At 40.1% G+C, this 22,397-nt stretch overlaps 1 long non-coding RNA gene across 1 annotated transcript; it reads right to left on the minus strand.

Annotated features, from left to right (window-relative positions):
• Positions 1–831: 831 nt before the first annotated feature.
• On the minus strand, positions 832–22,102 carry LOC311444317. Its single transcript, XR_014697811.1, has 5 exons — positions 22,007–22,102; positions 19,154–19,288; positions 13,740–13,886; positions 3,091–3,201; positions 832–1,761 (listed from the first exon to the last, which is right to left on the minus strand). It is a non-coding gene; the product is annotated as an uncharacterized lncRNA (long non-coding RNA).
• Between the last annotated feature and the right edge of the window lie 295 nt (positions 22,103–22,397).

Genomic DNA, 22,397 nt, shown 5'->3' on the forward strand with positions numbered 1-22,397 from the left:
CAAAGAGAGAAGAAAGGCAATAAGACATGGCTTAATGGATTTATCTACTCAAGATCTAATACACAGGGCAATGTTTTGCTACCCAGAGTCCAATTTTAAAAGTTATTAAGATTTTAATAGGCTCACTAGATCTGTATGTTGACTCTGACAACCTAATTTAGGCTCAGTGGCAGTTTCAGAGATGCTGCATTAGCTGTTGGAGCTGGCCAGTTTGAATAAACTCCTTTCTTTAGGACAGCCTCAAAACAAAACAAACTCTTGAAAAGTGCTGAGATTAAACCCTTTGAAAACAGCTGTGGGATGTGAATAGGCTTTGTAGAACCATGACCGATATTCAATTTCTAAACTGAACTGTATTTATCATGCTGCAGAGAAGGCACCAAAAGAATTGCCTTTCTGAACAATGTTAGGAAAAACATTTTTTTTTCTTCCTACCACATGCGAAAACTTTGAATAACAGAAGGAAGACAAATACAGTTTGAGGAAGCTGTAGATGAAGAAATCTGTCTTTATAAAAAACTAGTCACAAGTTGTGGAATGAAATCATCAAAAATCACAGTCACTTTTCGGTCAGAACTTGAGTGACAAGCCACTGAAGCGATTCCCATGCAACTATTTTTTTTTCCTCCCCGATGAAGGTCAAAAAAAAAGGAAACATCAGTTTATTTTCTGTTGTTTTACTGCCTGAAGTTTTTCCTCTACATCATCTATTTTTATCTTGTCAGGAACAAAAAGAGGACAAAAGTGAAATAAAGTCTCAGTACGAACATTTCCAGAGCAGTATATTTAATGCCAGTAATTATTTATTTATTTATTTAGTGTTAGCGATAAATTAAGCTTACTAATGAGCAACTGATGTTGTTCCTTAGCTACTGAAAACATTTAAGCATATTATTTAATAAAATAGAAGCCTAAGACCACTCATTTACTACAGGATAGTCTCATTAGGAGTCTTCCTAAATGCTTGTTAGCAGCATGAGCATTTCTAGCTCAGGCTCTGGAAAATAAGAAATGCCAAAACACTTGACCACTAACTTTCTTCTATCAGCAGCTATTAGTTTTTCCCTTACGAACCTTTGGACAGTTCTAGAAAGACAGCAGATGAAACAACTGGAAGTTGGACCTTATTTTCCAAGTGCTCCGTACCACCCCACACAAAATGGATCATGTTCTGGTAAACACAAGGCATAGCAAGCTCCTTAGTAAATGCTAATACAACCGTTTCTACCTAAACAAAATGCAAATGCATGCCAAAAATGTTAAGTCCACAATGCTGGCACCAAGCAGGTGAAGGCTCAGTTGATAGGGCCCAGCCACCAGGGGCATTCTCTGCTATCCTTCATTTGGCACAGCAGACCATTAACACCTATGGGTGGTTTGAAGGAGATTTCTTTTCAACAATGTCAGACACTGAACCTGTTGAAAAGTGATTCAATGCTGTGGGCTTCTAGTCCATCTGAAATAATTCAAGAGCTGTCTTCTTATCTTGAGCACTTGGGTCTAACCCTATGCTTGAGTCTTCTTAGTGTTTATGCATCACTATACAATCCTCAATTTATATTTTGCAGCCAATACTTTCCATCTTCATTCCATTAGTTGCTGTCACCAAGTTCACATCCCTTTTAATGGTTAAAGAGCATCTTCTTCAGGATGCTTGCATATAACATTCATTCCCAGGTGAAGTGAAGGAACCAGTATTTTTCTCTTTTTTGCCCTTGTTACTGTCTTGACTTTTCAAGAGAAAATAAAACATCTATGCATCTGTATTATACACCAAAAAGAGTAACACAGCATTAGCAGCTGGGGCTGATATACCCAGTTAGATGCAGTTATTTTATTCCCATGTTTTCATTTGATCACAGACCAATTAATACCAGTAGGAGTATTACAAACTCCTGAAGAAGGCAGTTAAAACATCACATGACATTCAAGGAAGGTTCTTCCTAAATACCCAATGAAACTGGATCCAAAGTACACAATTACTGCACCTTCTAAAGCTCTGCTTAAACATATATCCTGCAAACTCAGGATTGTCTGATCCAGCATTTCACTGAAGCCTGCTAAGCTTTTGGCCTCAGTGAAATCTTGCTGCTCGTTGCTTCTGTAGTAATGCCTTGTTTTACTCTTTAGTCGAACAATTGTGTTCTATGTTTTTTATTACTAAACCCTTAATTTTTAGGCATCAAGACCTTGATTTTATGCTGTTTCCTTATTGTTTTGAGTTTTTTTGTTTGTTTGTTTGTTTTTTTTTTTTTTTTTTTTTTTTTTTTTTTTTTTGGCAACATTTGCCTTAAAACACAGCACTGGCATTCTCTTCTGTACAGCAAAAAAGGCTGAGAAATGACACTTCACCAGTAAGGACAGGGCTCGAGATGGCACAGCCCACCACAAGGGAGCTGCCTTTGGGGTGCCCTCAAAGGGCAGAATCCGCCTGGTTGCATCACAGCCTATGTCAGTCGAACCAAAGTCCCACCTCAACAGATGGAGGCCTGGTGATCCCCCTCACCCCATGAATCTCCAGCACACCCCAGACTCACACCGGAGATACAGGGAACAAAAGGAATGCAAGTGCTGAACAAATGCTAGGACAACAAAGTACCAGGCACGAGCTGAGCCTAAGCTCACCACAAGAATTAGATTCACATTTATCTGGTTTGAAGGGACTGAATACGGCTTAAGAAGAGGCACAAAGCAATCCCCTACTCTTGTCAGTCAGCCAGAGGCCCAGAGCCCCCCACCGCCAGTTACAGGGAGGCCGCCATGTAGCCCAGCACCAAGCCTGGCCCAAGGGGCAGCTCAAAGCACACAGGCAAGAGCCTGTTTTAGCTTTATTTACACCTCCCATGAGGGACCACTTGATCAGTCTTGGAATCTAGCGCATCACAACTTTAACACTTATATTTAGATGGCTTTTATGCAGAGCTCATAAAACCCCCTGCCTTTTCTTCACACCTTCTTAGCTGCTGGTACTAAGGTTTCTGCTACCTCTATAAGTTTACCATGCATATACTGGAATAGGAATTCTTCTCATTTCACCCACAAGCCCACAGGTGAATTCTATTCATCACAGCATAAGACTAACACACTCACCTAAGATTACCTGATTTTTCTAGAAAGTTGTTGCTTCATGAGAAGTGTATTGTCAGCACGTGTCAGCAGCTGGCAAGACTATGATACAACAACTCCAGAGTCAGCTCCAGCCTGAAACACATATATGGTAATGGTGATTACCAATAAAACTTGGTAATGCCGACTTTCAGTCAAGTGACCCATCAGTGGGACCGCTGCATTATCACAGACAAAAGAAGAATGGAAAGATTGATGTCTCAACAGTGGCAGCCCAGAACAAAGCATTAGCCATCCTGTAACATCAAATACAAGGATGTGCAGATTCCTTGAGACCCACAATGGAAGTAATGGGAGATTTAAATAAGCAGGTGCCAACTTGTTCAGCAGCGAAGGGACAGCTCCATCTTAGTTATCAATCACATAAAAAACAAGCCACACCAAAGGCCTGTCCCTCTGCAGCCCATGGAGTACCATGGTGGAGCAGGGTTCCACGATGCAGCCCATGGAGGAGACCACGGTGGAGCAGGTGGCCCTGCACTGATAGGCTGTGTAGACCCACCACATCCCACCCCTCGACTCTGTGAAAAGCATATTTAAGAATAATCACGATTTATTCTTACTTTACAATTATAACAATCTCCACAAACCACTAACATTGAAAAGAAAAGTAACTCCCCACGCCAAAATAAACATAACATCTTCACAACACTGACGAGGTGGACAATTTACACACACACCACCCCTCATCTCTTCACCACACTAACATAAAACATATTCCTCACAGTTACTGCTTTCTTAAATTCTTCACAATTATTACATTCATAACAATCATCCAGTCCATGTTTTGCCTGTCACTTCTCTCAACTATCATCCTTATCTCAAATTCCTCGATTCCCACGTTGGGCACCAAAAAGGACTGTGGTGGTTTTACTTGGGTGGGCAGCCGAGCGCCACTACAACCGCTCTCACTCCCCCTCATCAAAGAGAAACAGGGAGAAAATACGATGAAAAGGGCTCAAGGGTTGAAACAAGGACAGGGAGATTGTACAGTAATTGTTGTGACGGGCAAAGCAGACTCAGCATAGGGACATATTCAGATTTATTGCTTATTACTAACAAGCTAGAGAAGTGAGAAACAAAGGAAAGAAACCAAAAGCACCTTCCCCCCATCCACACTCTTATAACCTCCTCCCCCCGAGCGGCGCAGGGGAACAGGGGAATGGGGGTTATGGTCAGTCTACAGCACTTCTTCTCTGCCTCCCCTTCTCGGTCCCTCTCGTCCCCTGTGCTGTGGGGTCCCTCCCACGGGATGCAGTCCTTGATGAACTGATCCGGCGTGGGCTTCCCACAGGCAGCAGCTCTTCAAGAACTGCTCCAGATATGGGTCCGTACCACGGGGTCCATCCCTCAGGAGAAAACTGCTCCAACCTCGCTCCCCCACGGGCAGCAGCTCCTGCCAGGTCACCTGCTCCTGTGTGGTCTCCTCTCCACGGGCTACAGGTCCGGCCCGGAATCTGCTCCGGCAGGGGTCTTCCACAGGCGGCAGCCTCCGTCGGTGCAGGGCCACCTGCTCCACCGTGGTCTCCTCCAAGGGCTGCAGCGCAGAACCCTGCTCCACTGTGGTACTCCATGGGCTGCAGGGGGACATCCTGCTTCACCATGGTCCTCACCACAGGCCGCAGGGAACTTCTGCTCCGGCACCTGGAGCACCTCTCCCCCTTCTTCTTCACTGACCTTGGCGCCTGCAAGGCTGTTCCTCACTCCTCTCACTCTCCCAGCTGCTGTGTGGCACACAACTTTTTTCCCCTGTCTTAAATATGCTCTCAGAGGCACAAACAACATCACTTACTGTCTCGGCTCTGATCAGCAGTGGGGCCCTTACCTTACATGGGGCAGCTTCTAGATTCTTCTCACAGAAGCCACCCCTATGGCCCCTAGCTACCAAAGCCTTGCCACATAAACCCACTGCAAAGCCAAACACTTATTCACATATTATAGATTTGGCTTAGTCCCCCAGACACTCTGGCACTCCAAAGACACCAAGTCTCTCCCCAAAGCACAAGGATTTGCATCGCCCACTTACTACTCTCCATCCCTCTAAAAAGAAATCAGAATTCATCAGCAAATTCAAGAGCTCTGTGAAGTCCCTCTGAACAGACAACACTTTATTGACCTAATCAAAGTATCTCTGTATCCACACATTTCAATTCAACACTACATTTTACCCTCCTCCTTTCAGCACTGAATCACAACTACGTTCACCTTGGTTTCCCAACACTACAGCTAATCTGAATACACCAAGCCCACCCAACAGCACTGCAGTATTCAGTAATTTCCTTTCCTCTTGCTTAAGTGTCATGACACAAGTAATACAAGTAAATCATACATCCCAAGCCAACCAAAATGATGCAGCAGAACAGCATCACTGCACTATACTTACACAGTTCTAAACCAGACTGGTAGTTTGGCTAAGGGCAGTAAGCTATGCTGATGATGTCAGTGAAGAGACATGCAAATAAGCAAGCAATCTTGATTCTAATTAAAGTTTTTAGACCTCATACTACTGTCATTACTGTCATGAAACCACTTTAAAAAAAATGCCATCTTCAAAGCCCAAGACATCAAGTACTTTTAACATGGCTTTGAAATACTTCTTAGATGGGAAATGACCCAGGCTTGTGTTTCAGGCAATACCCATCTGTGTGCACACAACACATCTTGAAGATTTTTGTATAAATCATTGAGAAAGGATGGCAACAACCCATTTTATCATCACCTGTGTGGAGCAGATACCTCCCAACTGTGGAAGTGGTGCATATTAAGCAGCAGTAGATAATCTGCATTTCAGAGCACCGCAACATCTCAGCATGGCAACAGCTACGTTAAGGCAAAAGAGCTTCGCAGCAACAGCAGGTGCATGCCACTGACAAACACATCACGAGCAGCCCATAAGCCTGAGTTAATACTACCACTCTAGAATTCAGCCTGTGAGCTCATATCTAAGAAATTAGTATAAAATCAAGTTCAGAACAAAGCACTGCTACAAAAGAGACATTTTAAAGCAGCTGACTACTCTGCAACAATCACAATATGTCTTTTGAAACACTTTATCAACCTAATTAGTAATCTGGATCATTATCATGAAGATGAAAAGAATATATGTATTACATACACAAAACACATACATACAGATCGACTTTTAAGCCCTATACAAGTTACCCATCACAATTAAAGTCATTCACTGTGGAAAACTGCTACATACATATATATGCATGTATATACACACACATCAGGCTAATTATTTTGCCTTTTTCTTTAAAAAACAAATGGGCACACTGCTGTTAGTGGGCAAATCCTTATCATACATTATATCACATATACTAGCAATTTTGATGAAAACTACAGGTGGAGACAGATTATAATGGGAACATCTAATTGAAATTCATCTCCATTTTGCTTCAGATTGAAGACATGCTGCTTGAGCCCTGAAACATATTCAATTTCATTCAAATTGTATGCAGATTTTCAGGCAAAAACAAATTAAAAAAAAAAAAAAGTTTCATAGTCCTAGAAGAGTTCAGACAGTACTACAAATGCTTTATAACTGTATTTTAGGCATCTGTATACTCTTCTTTAGTTTTCAACACTCCCAGCTTTTCTAGCTCTACAAAGCCTCCTTACCAAGGCAGGCAAGGAGGAATACAAATCCCACAGAGGTCTATCCTTTGACAAAAGTTTGACAGCTTCCACTGACATGTCAAGTCACTGGAAGTCCTTGTGGATTCACTGGGACATTAGCTGTTCAGTATGGTTCCCTCCAACACATTGCCATCAAAACAGACAACCTATCTGTCTTTCACCATTCAAAAAAAACAAACAAACAAACAAAAAACACTCATGACTCCAAGTTGCAGTGGTTAACGTGCTGCACCTCCAGTTCTGTTTCTTGAGTTTTGCAAATGAGAAGACTGAAAATTGCCAATTATACAGAAGATTTGGAGGGGGTGTAAAGCACATGACAAAATGATTTAATTTAGATACAATCCAGAAATCTAGTGTTACAATAAAGTTACAGTAAATCTAATTTTAGTAACTGTCCAATACCACACAAGACATCTGAAGCACTACATGTAGCAAATAGTAGCTAATATGGCTTTTCCTCCTCCTGCTACTCATTGATACAATCCCATTTTAAGTTAATCCAATAAAGAGCCTACTCCATCACATTAATTAATCTAATTACAGGATAGTCAATGCTACTCTATGGCTTATGCTCTTACCTCCAAGCACACTAGAATCCCCTATACTAGGTATAGGCACATAGCATACATTAGTCCTGAATGCTAAGGCCCTCCCTGACTTTCAGTGTCACTATACCTAAAGTCAAAGAGAATACATGTAGGAGAGGAGTTAAGGATGCTAACAAGTTGATGACCATCTGGTATTAGCACTCATTTTTGCCCAATGCTTTCCTAGCTAACTAAACTTCAGGTTTTATCCTCAATATCCCATTCCAGCTCAAAAATAGACCCAAGTTAAATATATATATACAAAACATTTTCTTAAATGTTAAGAAGAGCAATAAATGATTAATAGAAGAAAACTAAACATTTATGAATCAAGTTGATACTGAGAATGGACCCTGAATTAAAATTCAGTTTCAACAGGCCTTATTCATAAGGTTCAAAGATTTGTTACTGCATTTGATTTTGCTGTACACATGCAGGGAGCTAAGAGGTATTATATGTGGTAGTTTTTTATAAAACAGTAATAAATAAGTTTTTACCACTATTTGAGAAGACAGTGGCAAGTCTACTCTCTATTACTGCTGCTTCAGACCACTACAGAATTCTCCTTTCACTGTTTATCTTCTCTTCATGCAGTACAGGAGTACAAAAGGTAAGCCTTCCTCTTTCTCCTCATTTAGGAAACTATCATAAATTAAAGCTGAAACACAACTACACTTAATTTTCCTGATACTGTTCCTCTTGAGGAAAAAAAAAAAAAAAAAAAAGTGGGAAGGGAAGAAGGAATAGCTTAATGAAAACCTTATCTGCACCCCTACCACACCAAATTTACAGTGAAGTTATGCAAGACAGTGGCTGCAACAAACTAAACTGGTAGCAATCTTCCACCTAGAAATTAAAGTGGGACACATCTGAATTTCAAAGAAAAACATCAGACCAAATCCTCATCTGACTTTTCACGTGGATCATTCCTCCTCTAAGCAAGCTTTCAACCCATGCTGGATGAAGCCAACTTTGAGTACTGCAGGGACCTGGATCTGAGAAGCTGAGAAAAGCATTTAGCAGTAGCTGACACAATTTCTCTAAAATAACAACTCCAGAAAACAAGAATCCAGTTTCTTTCAGGAGAAACTGGACTGAAATTTATGATTTTACCACACCTTCAGCAAAATACATGGTACAATATCCATGTGACAGGATATACAGCCATCCACCACCTTCTTGTGTGGTGTTGAGACCTTTTTCACCTTTATGAATAACACTAACGCAGTTGCTCAATGATGAAACAAGGAAGCATTATGAAATTTAAACTCCTTATAACAGTGAGACCCTCTAGTTGCCTAGAAATGCCTAGTTGGCATTTGCAAGGCACACCTTAAAGGTAACACTAGTAGGTTGTGCAGTGTACCTATACAAAAGTTACTGAAACTAGGAAATCTTCTGTACAAGAATCCATGAGACTCTACCCTCTCTTGGAAGTGTAAGCAGCCACAAAACACACTAAACTGACCATCTGTTCCTCTCTGATAACATGTAATTAAGTAATTTATTTATTCAGCATTTAAGCCCTCTCCCTTCTCATATTAGTCAAGGATGATTATGCTAAAGCCAGACGTAGTTAGCATATTGCACACTCAAGTGAGCCATGTCCTTATAAGCACATGGCTTGCCTTCTGGCTATCCACCTTCAACATCTCAGCTGCCTTGAAGATCCTGATTGCTATCCTCTCCTGTTCTCGTGAGCTGGTCTAAAATTAAAGCATTTCATATGGCAATTCACTGAAAAACACAAGGAGCTGTACATTGTCTTGTGGGCCGCAGTAACCACACAGATCTCTTACGTACACATCTGGCTGGAATTTCTTCCTTTCTGCAGGATACAGGGCTGCTGATGGTATCAAGTCAGATCAGAGCATGTTACCGAAACAAAACCTCCTTCAGTATGAAAACCTGTTATTTGCCAGCTGCCACCATTTCCGAGGTGTTCTAGTAGCCTTCTGGCCACCTGCTGGGCTTCCCGAATCTTCCAAGCATACAAGAAGGCAACAGCTACCTAGGACTGTCTCTCCTGGCAAGGCCCAAGTCTTGCTCTCTGCTCTTCAGGAAGATTTGTGTGGAATTCCCAGCCTAACACTCAGGTAGAAACCTGAGCATGTAACAACCTGCCACAAAGGTAGAGCCAAAAACAAATGCTGTATCCTGATACACTGAAAAGCACATGGCATTCAGTACAGTCTTACCTACTCACATCAAATCAAAAAAATAATAACCAAGTTTCACAGTCTAACTTTTTCCTGCTGGTCTCCCTGGTTCTTCCAGTCCTTCAGCCCTGTAATTCTGGCTGAAGCTCCCCTTTAGTTCACCAAGTGCACAGTTAGCAGACTTCATTACTCTCACACCCTAAGTGTGAGTTCTTTCCCTTCCCTTGCCTTACAGCTCTTAAAGATTTTATTTTGTAACCTCTGGATGGGGACAGTTATAAAGCAAGACATTTACTGATCAAACCAGTATTTTGCACTTTTTGTTTTCTTTTTTAAATGAAGCTGTATTGGAAAGCAGTAATTAAAAATAGAAACTCTTGGCAAGTTGTTGCAGTCCTGCCTCATAAAGAGACCCACCTGAAGTCATGAAAGTAACCAACAAAGCCTATGTGCATTTCTATGCTGCACAGAGACAGCCCTTCCCCTGAAAAGTCCTTTCCAAGACAGCAAGTTTCCAACTGTAGTGGCTTCAGCAGTAGCCTTCAGGAAGCAATTAGAGAATGAGTCCAGGTTTTCAGTGGACTGAGATCTCTACGATAAAGGTAGATACGATGGAAGATTTGCTTTGAGTAGCAGCAACTTCTTATTTTTTCCCAGGAAAAGAAGTTCAACTTAGATGTCTTTAGATAAGGTCAAATCTTTGTTTTAAAGGCTTGATTTATGACATTTTAACAACCATTATTGGCATTTCTTTGAGACACCAGAAAGCCCTTGACTCCCATATGTGTTTAGCCTTTTTTCTATTTGCTTTTAGTGTTTATTAAAGCATAAAGGCTGTACTGAACTGTTCATCTCGCCTGTAAACTGAGAAGAACAAGCTCCCATAAAGCTCAGCAGCTTATTAGCATTTGTCTTGCAGACTCATACATGATGAAGTCCAATTACTGCTCTGAAAGTATAACAAGTATACAAATGTAAGAACTCTGAAAAATGCATTTTTAAACTTTTTTGTTGTTCTTTTGTGGCTTTTTTTTTTTTAATTATCTTACTGTCAAGTTACCAACATATTATTTCCATCTTGTACACACTAGTGTGTGCTTGCTCCCCACATGGGATGGAAAATGTGGAAAAAAGAATCAAACAAACAGAAAACATCTAACAGATACATATTATCTTTTCTTCTCACTCCATTTTAACATTGTTACTTGCTGCAGGTTGGTGGTTACCCCTGCCACACAACCAATGTAAACTTTTTCCAATAAATTTCCACTGAAATTAATGAAGCACATTGTAGTCAAATAAGATTACTACTAAGCCAGGTGAAGTTGGTTTGCAGGTTGAGTCCAAACCTCTGGGTCTATAAAAAATTCCACATTTCCAAAACTTTGCACTTTCTATTTAATTTTGTGTTGATTTATGAGTCAGTCTCCTCTATGCTAACTGTATATAAAAGAAACGAACTCAGGGGAGGCAACAGTTAGTCTGTTATAATAAAAAATGTATACTGTTTATACCATTATTGCTGAGGAAATTAGGTAACATCCCTTCTAATACCCTGCGCACAGGATACTGTAGCAAACCACTTAACTTGCAATAATAGAGTATTGACTAGGCATAGTGATATGCAAGACAGCACTCCTGCCAGATTAGATGAGTTCCCTGCTGTTAGAGAGTCTCTGTAGTAATACATTTGTTCCACCTTAACAACAACAACAACAACAAAAACTTTCCAAAAGAAAAAACCTCCAAGGCATAAGAAGATCAAAGTTAAATGAAATAAACACAAAATAGTACTTCTTCCCCTCAGTGGTGGCTTGGTGAATGGGGTAATCTGGAGCACTGCAGATATGCTACAAGAAGGTAATACAGTGTTCAACAAAAGGCACCCAGAAACACATGCTAGCGTGAGTAGTAGCTGTGAGAAACACTAGTTAGCCAACACTGCAAGCTCAGGCAAGGATCTCAGTCAAACAACATTTTTTTTGTGATTGTAATGGTGGGCATCTCATAAGCAGGAGAGCGCTTGCAGATGCAGTTTTCATATCTTTTATGCCCTGTTTCCCAACACTTACTCTCTCCTCTGGTTCCTCATTGGCTGAGTACTACAGGTTCACAACTACCTGACACTTGTTACTAGTTTCATACTAATTTTATCAACCTTTAACTCATCCCTTTGTTTTTTCTTACCTTTTGCAACCTTACTGCTTTGAACTGCCTTTTAGCCAGGTACATTCAGTGTTTTTCCCTTGATTATCAATCTAGTACTTGTTTCCTCACATAAATTGTGCCAACCCAGGAAACAACATGCCTTGCATTTCCTCTGCTTATGTTACAAGTTCTGATCAAAAAAAAACCAAAATTTTTGCTCCCACAGCATCATACACAGAAAGCACTGCACATAGGCCTATGATTTTGAAGTCCTCTTCAGATAGTTTTCACGATATGTGACCATGCACCTTTCACAAAACTAAGAGGATATGCTGGGCGAACTTGCTCCTCCAAGCAAGAAGCACTGTTACAGTTCTCAGTCCACTGGACCACATACCCTTAGTGTTTAACAGACCTCAGTTCCATTTCCCAACTTCTCAGTACACTGCAGTACACAGCATAACACCAGCAACATTTGGCTGTTCAGGTAGGCAAACTGAGCGGCTGTCTTAGGTCAAAGACCACGAGAAATAACCTAACAGCCAAAGTCCATCTGCTTCCTGCCCCACCACCCTAACAGACACTCATTAAGTGTAGCCACTTCATGGATACAGAGCGGGGACCGTGGCAACACCTCCACTCCTCCCATTCTCCTGCAGTAGCAGGATGAACAAGGTCAACCCTTAATACTTCCCTCACCTTCTCAGAGTAACCATGGCCACATCCCATCTGCTCTTTATGTGGAAGAGCACATCAGTTAGTGCTAAGCTGTGATCCAGCTTTGGGTTGACTCCACCTGTACAAGCATATCCTCTAACACAAATACCTAACACCTAAATTGCAAATGAGTAATTCCCCCAGATTTTCAGGTGGATTACATTCCACTATCTGTAAAGTACTGTTTCATTAAAACACATCTTTTTATAGACAGCTGTACATACTAGCAAAAAAATCTCCGTGCAAAGCAAAGCCATCTGCTCCTTTCAGAGAAAGTTTATATTTGATTCAAAAGCACAGAGGCAATCTGTAATTTAGTGCAAGTCTGGCTGGTTGGGCCTTTCTATTTTGCTAGTTTGTTTTTTCAAAGAGGAGTTAAAGGTAGTTTTATGTACTACATTTGCCCTTGGGTCTTCCTGACAGGGGTTCTGTTTTTCAAAATCACATTTGTTAGTTTTTTTTCCTTAAGTATTCCTGTCTCCCATGTCACCACATAGAAGATAACAAAGCACCCATGGAGGGTTCACTGACAAAGGAGAAATAACAAGAGTGCCTATGCACTGAATGCTGTCAAATGCAGAAATTAAAAAACAAGTCTTCCAGATGCAGTGAGCTTGAAAAAAAAGATTAACAAAGTGCACTACCCATAAATGTGGAACTAGAACTGTTCAGAGAGGGAAAACAAAGAGGAAGAAAAAAATAAATAAATAAATAAATAAACTGAGGCATTTGATCTTTTTTTGGGGACAGGTAACTGGAGAAGAACCAAAACATTTCTCTCAAAAATTAAAATGCAGATTATTTCTCCCACAATGCTCAAGGTGTTTAAATATTTTGCAACATGGGGAATGCAGTTAGCAGAAGGGAGAAGTGGAACAACCAAATGTCAGCTCTCATGAGGCTTCAAAATATTTCTATTTTCTGCAGAAGCATTTGGAAGCAAAGAAGTAGAAGCTTTTAGAAACGAAAAAGGGAGTATGCAAAGTACAGATTGCTTCACAATTGTTTTTGTTTTACCAACAAACTGTTTTTACTGGAAAGAAATTTTCCACTTCAAGGTAGAAATTAAAGTTTTAGCTTACTAATTTTAACCTTATTTTTAGGGTTCTTCCTTAAAGACTTCACCTTGTACCAAGAAAAGAAGCTGATCTAGACCAATGCAAAATTTACTCCCATGTACAAGTTTTGGTACCCCCAAAAGTCCCAGTGATTCAGAGTTCAGATCAAGGAATTCAAGTACTTTCTATCGTGAGTAAGGATAAGAAAAATCTAGCCTTGTGTGCTATGCACATTACTTTAATAGCCATAAACTAAAAAGGCACTATTTCCATACAGACCAACATTAGTATATATGTACCTTAATGATGACAGGGAACTCCTACACTGTAAAAATGTCGGAAGTCCTGCAAGGAAAGGGATTCAAGTGCTTTAGGAGAAGAACTCTTGTATTGCAAGAAGTTCCAAACATTGTAGTGCAGTTTGTTTGGGCATCAATCAGATGAATCTGTATGAAAAAGACACAGACAAAAATGAAAGCACTGGAGACTACGTGTACTCATACAGCTACATCCCAAATTCTTTTAATACCAATTTATCCAAGGGAGAAGAGAATACAGCAAGTACCCACTTGCCGTAAGGCAGCCCAAGGCTCTTCACTTGTTATACCCTTGTAGCATTGTCCTCGGGTGAACATAACACCGCTAAGAATAAGGACATCTGAAAGAAAATTTTGGACGTGTATGGTCATTTATTGCTTTTGCTTAACAGAGTTTAACTCCCTTACTCTAGTGCTAAAAATAATAGCATTTTGTGCTTTGTTATCCATAATTATGTCAGGAATATTAAGCTTGTACAGAAGACCTGTAATAAAGAACAGGTAACAGAACAAGGCAGTCTTAGTAAGGAAATGATGAACTCACAGTTGAAGTCCATCATCACATGACTTGGAGTAACATCTAGCTTCTGTTTCCATCTTTAACTTCATCTTCCTGCCTAACACCTAATAACCTTTCTTGACTCAGCTTCCCTTCCTGTAAAACAGGAGTATTCATCATCTCTCTCAATGCTTTGAGGTGTTGTTCAGCTTCTCATTAACATCTGTAAAACACTTTTCACTTCCCTACTGTGTGCATTAGCTCAGGAGAACAAGAATCATTCTGCAATTAAGATGTTTTTAGTGATGTCTTTGGAACTTGGCAAGTGAAGCCATGTATAAAGAAAGCACATGTATAAAAAAGTACAAATGCAAAATTAACATAAATTAAAAATAAAAACATCATAGATTAAAATACTAACACCTGCTAAACAGAAATACAGTGTACAATAGCTAGTCACCTAACAGCATGAAATTCTACATCTGGGGCACTAGTAGCCTACAGGAAAGAAGTAAAAAGGGCCTTAAGGGTCCATTAAATTTCATAAGCAAGCGATTTTTGAAAAAGATTGTCAGTCTTCCCATATAGAAATGATGCAGCTCTTTATTGTCTGTGCCTAACAAGAGCTCTGATGTGGCAATTGGTTTGCTAACACTGCTGTTGCTCCAAGTGAAGACAAGGACAAGTGGGACTTCGCACAAATTGAACTAATCGGCAACACTTGATCAGCTCAATTAGTTCAAATCAACTCAAGTGTTTCTCTGTCTACCCTTAGAGCTTAACAGGGATGCAGTCAAACTAAAATGGCAGATCGCATGCGAAGAAACAGACTGCCCCTGCTGGCTCTCCACACTGGCCAGAGGCTATCTTGTACAAGTTCCACAGCTGTGTTAGCAAAACACCATGCCCTGCTGAGGTAGCCTTGTTTAATCCTTGCCTATGTCAACATGAACTGGGAATATTTATGAAGAAGACATATTGTTCATAATTAGAACACACCAAGCAGTACAGCACAATCAATATCAGTGTTGTCACAAGAACTTCTGAATGAAGCCAGAACATGTGCATACCACATATAGGTTTCAAGTATTTTAATGCAGCAAGATAGACCCGCTTTGAAGGACAATAAAAACACATCTATGTGTCCATCCTGAATCAGCCCTGAGATGTGAAGGTGTCTTGATGAACTGAAAGAAAATAAAAGGAAACCTAATCTGCTTGCTCACTTGGATCTCCTTCCTCTTTGCTCCCAGCTGTTACACCAAGACAGGGACAGATGACTGCACTGGAGAGTATCAGTGATTTTATTGACGAGTCCCTCAAATCATTACTTAAACAAAATAAGTTGTTCACTTCCCAGCTGGAGTCAAACAGACTGCTGACTGGTGTCTCAACCTTGGCTGAGGACAAACACGGTTACCTTACCCAGCCAGGTCTTAGACGAAAACCCCGTTAGCCCACTGATCTGGCAAAAACCTTTGACAGGAGAATACCTAATGATGGTCCTTACTCAAACTGCTCCTCAGAAACTCAAGTTCCATGTCATCTCCCAAAGCAGGTATTTTTCTATAATCAACACAACTGCCAAGTCACTACATACAAGTCAATACTTTCTCTTTCTTTGCTTCATACTTAAAACACACTTAATACAATTCCTTTTAAGTTTTTCCCTTGTATCAAGTGGCACCATTTGTCTTCCTGTCATCCACAGCCTTGGAAAAAAAAAACAACACACTAGTTTCATTTAATTTCCTGCAATACCAATCCAAACGCATATCTGAAGCCACGGTTCTACTGCACTAAGCAGGGAAGAAAAGCAGAGGTGGTAAAGTTTCAGGTTTAAAGACATCCAAATTGCACATAAAAGCACACAAATTACTGTTAGTTTTCAGGAGTGAGGGATAAACCAGGATGAGATTCCTGCCAAACATACAAAACATCTTAAAAAAAATAAACACACTGTCACAAATGCACACAGTAGGTATGGTTGTTGTTTTTGAAGTAGGTTTTGGGAGTTGTTTTTAAAATGAATACTTCCTTGCCCAGTTGTAGCAGATTGACCTCTGCGGGACTATCCACTTGTGTAAAAGCACATCTGTCAGTCCGTAAGGGCTGACTACAAGTCAACATTCCATATCAGAAACACAAAGACACCGTCAGGATGTATCAGAGTGAGATGGATGTTTACTTTCTCATGCACGCACTTACTGTGAAGAAGAAAACAGTTAAACTGACTTCCAGACGCAGAATAATGCAGTAACTGATTTAACTTACGGCCTGTACTGGTTTTAGCTGGGACAAAGCTAATTTTCTTCACAGTAGATCATACAGTGCTATGTTTTGAATTTGTGATGAAGGAAGTGTTGCTGACACAATGACGTTCTCTGCTCACAGTCACTTTCAGCTATTACAGCAGAGGGACTTACTGTGACAGAGGGTCATACTGTGTCCACATAGTTAGTGCACCAGGTGTCAGATGACACTTGTCTAGAAAAAGTTAGTGAGAAGACAGCTAAAGAGGTTATCATTCCTCAAATTCCCAATGAAGAGACTTCAGTGCTTTCAAGTTATCCTTTACGCTTTTACAAAAAGTAACCACCTTTAAAAGAATATGTCCTTAATTAGTAATAATGATCAGAATACATAACTGCAGTATTTGCATTTTTCTCTTTATTACTGGAGCAGCACAACCAACTATCAGCACTAGAGGAAAAACTAGACCTTATGTATCTTTCAGAACCTGTATTTTGGTGCTACTTCTGACAGTAATCATTCTAACTAAACCACAAATTAAGTACAACACAGCCAATTTGATCAAAAACAAAGTGTAGTATGCTGCTTTAGTGCCTATTATCCTCCACACAGCCACTCAAGCAGAAATAAATATACTGTACAGGGGTGTTATGAGATTAATTAGTTTATAGCTACAAAACAATTTGAAGGTATAAAATCATGCTACAAGAATGCTAAGTGCTGTAAACAATATATATCTGGAAGTAAAGGTGAGCTTGCCAGAAATTATATGAGATTGTGACTGCACGTTAAGTAATGGCAGAAGAAATTCAAGTTATTTTCTTGCTTAATGTAATGATCCCTGTCCCAGCCCATAAAACCATTGCTTCCAAGAAGTGAATATCAACTGGAACAAACAGCTCTCAGTAGCTCAACTGCTCTCCAGAGAACAGAATACACATCACTACCCAGTAAGGAATAGAAAATGAACAAAGCAAACAGACTCAAGCAGAGGAACTGGGCTGATGCCATTCTTTTATCCAAGAAGGGTCCAGAAAAGTTATCAGAGAAGCTTAAAAATAGAATACGCAGAAGAATTCTAATTCTATCTTGTGTCAGTGCAGTGCCCATTAACCTCATTTTGCCTTTGCTGAACACTATGAACAGCAATGCCCCTAAAGCTGCTCAGAGTGCTTTAGGGAGATCTATTTATTTATTTATTTATTTACACACATGCACATGTATGCATGCCTATACATGCACACAAATTCAGTATAGAGGTCAAGGTCTCACCTCCAGTAGGTTTACCTCAAGGAATGGAAGCAGCTGCACACAAGTTTACAACTGTCAAGACGTGAAGCCATCTGCAAATCCATACAAGTCTCAGAGCGAGGAAGTGTCCAAAGCAGTGCACATGTTCAGTTTGAGCAAGTATTACTAAATAACAACGTTACAGAATAACACACTTTAATTAAATTTGCCAAGTAAAAATATATAATGATGGTACAAACACAAACAGGAAATATATTGTATCAGCACTACTTTTTTGTATCAGCACTACTATTGTATCAGTCTACAACTTCCTCGTAAGGGGGTGTCGAGAGGCAGGAGACCTTTTCTCCATTAACACTAGTGACAGGACCCGCGGGAACGGGGTTAAGCTGAGGCAGGGGAAATTTAGGCTGGACGTCAGGAGGGAGTTCTTCACAGAGAGGGTGGTTGCACACTGGAACAGGCTCCCCAGGGAAGTGGTCACTGCACCGAGCCTGTCTGAATTTAAGAAGAGATTGGACTGTGCACTTAGGCACATGGTCTGAACTTTTGGGTAGACCTGTGCGGTGTCAAGAGTTGGACTTGATGATCCTTAAGGGTCCCTTCCAACTCAGGATTTTCTATGATTCTATGATTCTATGATACTTAAGACTCCTATATTCCTACATCAGTACCCATCAATTTCAGAGTTAAGGATTCCTATGACGCCATCCCCTTGTATACTACTATGTAGCTAACCAGTGACATGCTGTTCCCCAAAGCTGCAAACTTAGGCAGTCTGATCAACAAACTTACCTCTGATTAAAAAAATAAAGGGCAGGGAGTAAAAATTCAGTCTTTTATCAAATGGTCACACCCTACAATCATACCTAGACAGCCTCAGAAAACAAGTGCTCTTTGAGGAGCGGTTCTGCAGAGTACATGCATCAGGTAGGTAACACATACTTCTATCTTCAAGCTGCTAAGAACAGGCAGCCCAAAGAATGAAACTGAAGTGGCAGCAGGAAGACTGTGGTACTCCTGCCTCTTGAACTTTCCTGCTTACAAGATTACTTCTTAAAGCAACCCAGCTTTAGCGACTAAACTCTCCCAAGCCTAGGAGTGGTCCCACACCCACTGCATTACACCATTAAACCTGCAAGTTGAGATGCTGGGTCAACATGAAAACAAGAAGTCTAGCAATGTGTGCAGCCTCTGGCTCTCCCATGGAAGATGCACATCTTCATGGAGATGAGAACAAACACCTCATGAAATACAGTCAGCATCTGCTATACTGACAGAATAGATTACCTGAACACTCTGTAATCCACAGGAGACACACAAAAGTGATGGTATGATACTACCATGTGAATGGCTAGAACGAAGACTAGAAGAAAGACCAGGAGGATCTTACCTACTAGACAGTGCAAAAATGAGTGACAGCCTACTCGTCTCAAGGGGCAGATGGGCTAGCTGGGATGCAGAGCTTCTTGCTGAGCTATGCACTCTTGACTCAGCTCTGCCTTCATCTTGTCCTCAAATCTGCAGACTGCTACAGATGACAATCTTGTTAAACTGCACATGCTGAGCTCCAGTTAAGTGGTCTGGACTACAACCAACACCCTATCATAACCATGTTCACCCTGGCTCCAAATTCAGCTTCACCATTCTCTTCTTCACAAACCATGTACATGAAGTAAACATTTCTATGCATACCATTATCACCACTTCTATAACTAGATCTGAAACCAATGCTAATTAAAGTGGAAGCAAGAGAGAAATATTTGCACTGTATTTTTCTAGTAGTAACTTAACTCACTGTCTCCTCAATTACTTAACATTTTTCCTTGCCATTCAGTTTACAGCACTAATTCAAGCATTTGAAAATTCAAATCTTCGCAAAACCTCCTAACAATAACTAGATTTACCAAGTTCTGCTGCACTGATCTTCCATCAACTTCATGACCAGTGTGGAAAACCTTCTCCTGAAGCTGAGAAGAAGGCAGCAGAGATTCAACACATGAAAAAGTAATGGGCAGAAGACGCTCTCTCAGAGATCACTTTCCATAAAATTGAATTGGCAACATCTGCTCAATCTACTGTAGATAAACAGTGAACTATTTTCCATCTCATTAACTCAGAGGATGAGATATTAAATAAACCCCAGGGGCCTCATGCTTTGTTATCACGTTTAAGGCTTGTCCCCAACTCACCAAATTAGTTCTTCTGTGCAAGACAGAATCTAAGAACAGAGTTGCCACTATACAGCAAATACATAGCATTTAAATCCCTAGATGACCTTAAAAAAAGTCCCTACTTAATCTGACTATGTTTCCAATTACTAGTCACTTAGCCTAAATTATTAACCGTATCCTCGGCAGTGATGTATGGTACATGTAAATCTCCAAACAGCATTCTAATAGAATTAGATAATTCTATTAAACCACAAACAACTACCCATTAAATATTTATTAGAAAGTTTGCATTCACTTAAAATAGATTGGAATGTCAGCAAAACACTGTGCTAATCCCTTCTTCATTTCAGCCTTCTATGCTAAGGGTTCAAAATGAGCTCATCAGCATCACATTTATTGATTATGTACAAATTAGTTGGCTAATCAAAATCAATAAAAATAAAAAGATCTGAAAAGAATTTACAAAGTAGACTATGGATTTCTCTAAAAATACACTGTTTAAATAAGCAAGTTCATTAAATTCAGGATCGTTCGATTATGTAAAGCTTTTTAGCTCATTCTACCATAGGATAGGGGTGGTAAATGCCAACTAATTAAGTTTTCTTCGTAGCATCAAGGAACTACACTTCTCAAGGATGGAACTGTTTTAAACCACTTCAGATTTCATGCATTTTAAGTTCTCAGTGCAGTGTGGCTGCATTTTTCCTACAGACTGTAGTCTAACCTGGAACCAGAACAACAACAACAAAAAAACAGTAGGTCAAAAAAACATAAGGACAAGCACTGCAAAATGTTCAAAATCACATCGGGCACAACAGCAACCATTCATCCTCCATAAAGAAATGCTGAGGACAAGCAGACAGAACACAGGAGACAAGCAATCCAATGCCACGTGCTTGCAAGGGTAGTTGCAGAGGAGTTATACAAAACCAATATTTATGCCATTACACTGAGTGGCCAATCCCACTCTTGATCACCATAGTCTTACATAAATTCACATCCACATTTTGGTCATTCTGACAAAACCTTGCTTGCTACTCAAGTGTAACCAGCTCTCTAGGGACATCCTCTGGAGTCATCTCCTCCTCTTGGGTAAATACAAATCTACATTAGCTGAAGTAAGATTAAAAAGATGTCTCATGCAAGTACTGTTATGTTCCTGTCCCCCATGAAAATAGATATAGTTGTGTCCTTGAGCCCAAAGGTCATATTAAAGACAGCCAGTCCCTTACTCCCCCTCCTACTTCCTCAGAGATGTACTTTTCCATCCCTCCCATCTTATCTCCAACTTTTGTCCATAAAAATCTCTTCTGTGACCAACTCTGTACCACATTTGATGTGAACACTACAAGCACTGCTACATCACGCAGGAGACACCAAACACCTCTGAAGATCCAAGTGGTTTAAAATGTTGACCTGTAGGTGCATGCTTTTTCTGTGAGGAAGAAGGAAATACAGGGCCATCTCCATGCTTAGGTGAACTGTACACCAATGTTGGAAATCGCACAAAGGCGTAAAAGCTAATCAGACAGATAGCACAGCGAATTTCAGTTAAAATGAGGACTCTGTATTCTCTTGTTTCTCCAAATTGTGGCAGCCTGCCTGCAGTCAAAATAAAAGGAATTGCTTTTCAAATTATCTGTTTTAAAATCCCTGTAGTGATATTAAGAGTAAAATAAATTCTTTTAGAAATGCTACACATAGCAAGACAGAATTTCTACTAACATCAATTCATTACTGTCATACACAGAAATACTCTCAGATTTGTTTCAGTGTGAACTACACAGAAAACTAAGCATATGAAAAGCATATTTTCTAGCAAAAAATCCAGTGACTTGCTGGTCAGAATGCCTGAATTTTACAAGAGAAAAAAAAAAAGCAAGCAGATCAAATTTCAATTCCATTTGTGTAAGGCTAACCAATTCACAAGATGAAACTCAAACTGGAACAGCCATGTCACCAGCTTATGACATTTCATTCTACTTTGTTTTTTTGTGTTAAGATAGACCAACCATCTTTCCCTGTAAGGTGCCTCTGGTTGACTAAAAGGTGAGCATCCCTATTTCTCTCACCTGTCTGCCAATTCCAAGGATCAGGAAACACTGCCGTACTATTTTCTGTACTGACCTACATTTCTTGCAGGGACTGCAACAGAAGCAATATTAGGCTGTTCCTTGCTGTCAAAAATAAAAAAATAAAAAATAAAAAATAAATAAAAAAATAAAAAAATAAACACTGCAGGATCAATCTACTGCTACCATTGCTCCAGATCATTAATAAGGCAGAATAAAAAACAAACAAACAAACAAACAAAAAACATTCTACACATCACACTTATGTAAGGGTATCTTGTACTCAGCTTCTTGCAAAGCCTGATTCCCCCGGGAAGCTCACTAACAGGGACTGGTCAGTGCCTGTACCTCTAAGTGTCCAGGGAAAGGTAAAGCCACCTGCTGCTGTCAT

Source organism: Aythya ferina (assembly GCF_964211825.1).
Source record: "Aythya ferina genome assembly, chromosome: 14".
NCBI lineage: Eukaryota > Metazoa > Chordata > Aves > Anseriformes > Anatidae > Aythya > Aythya ferina.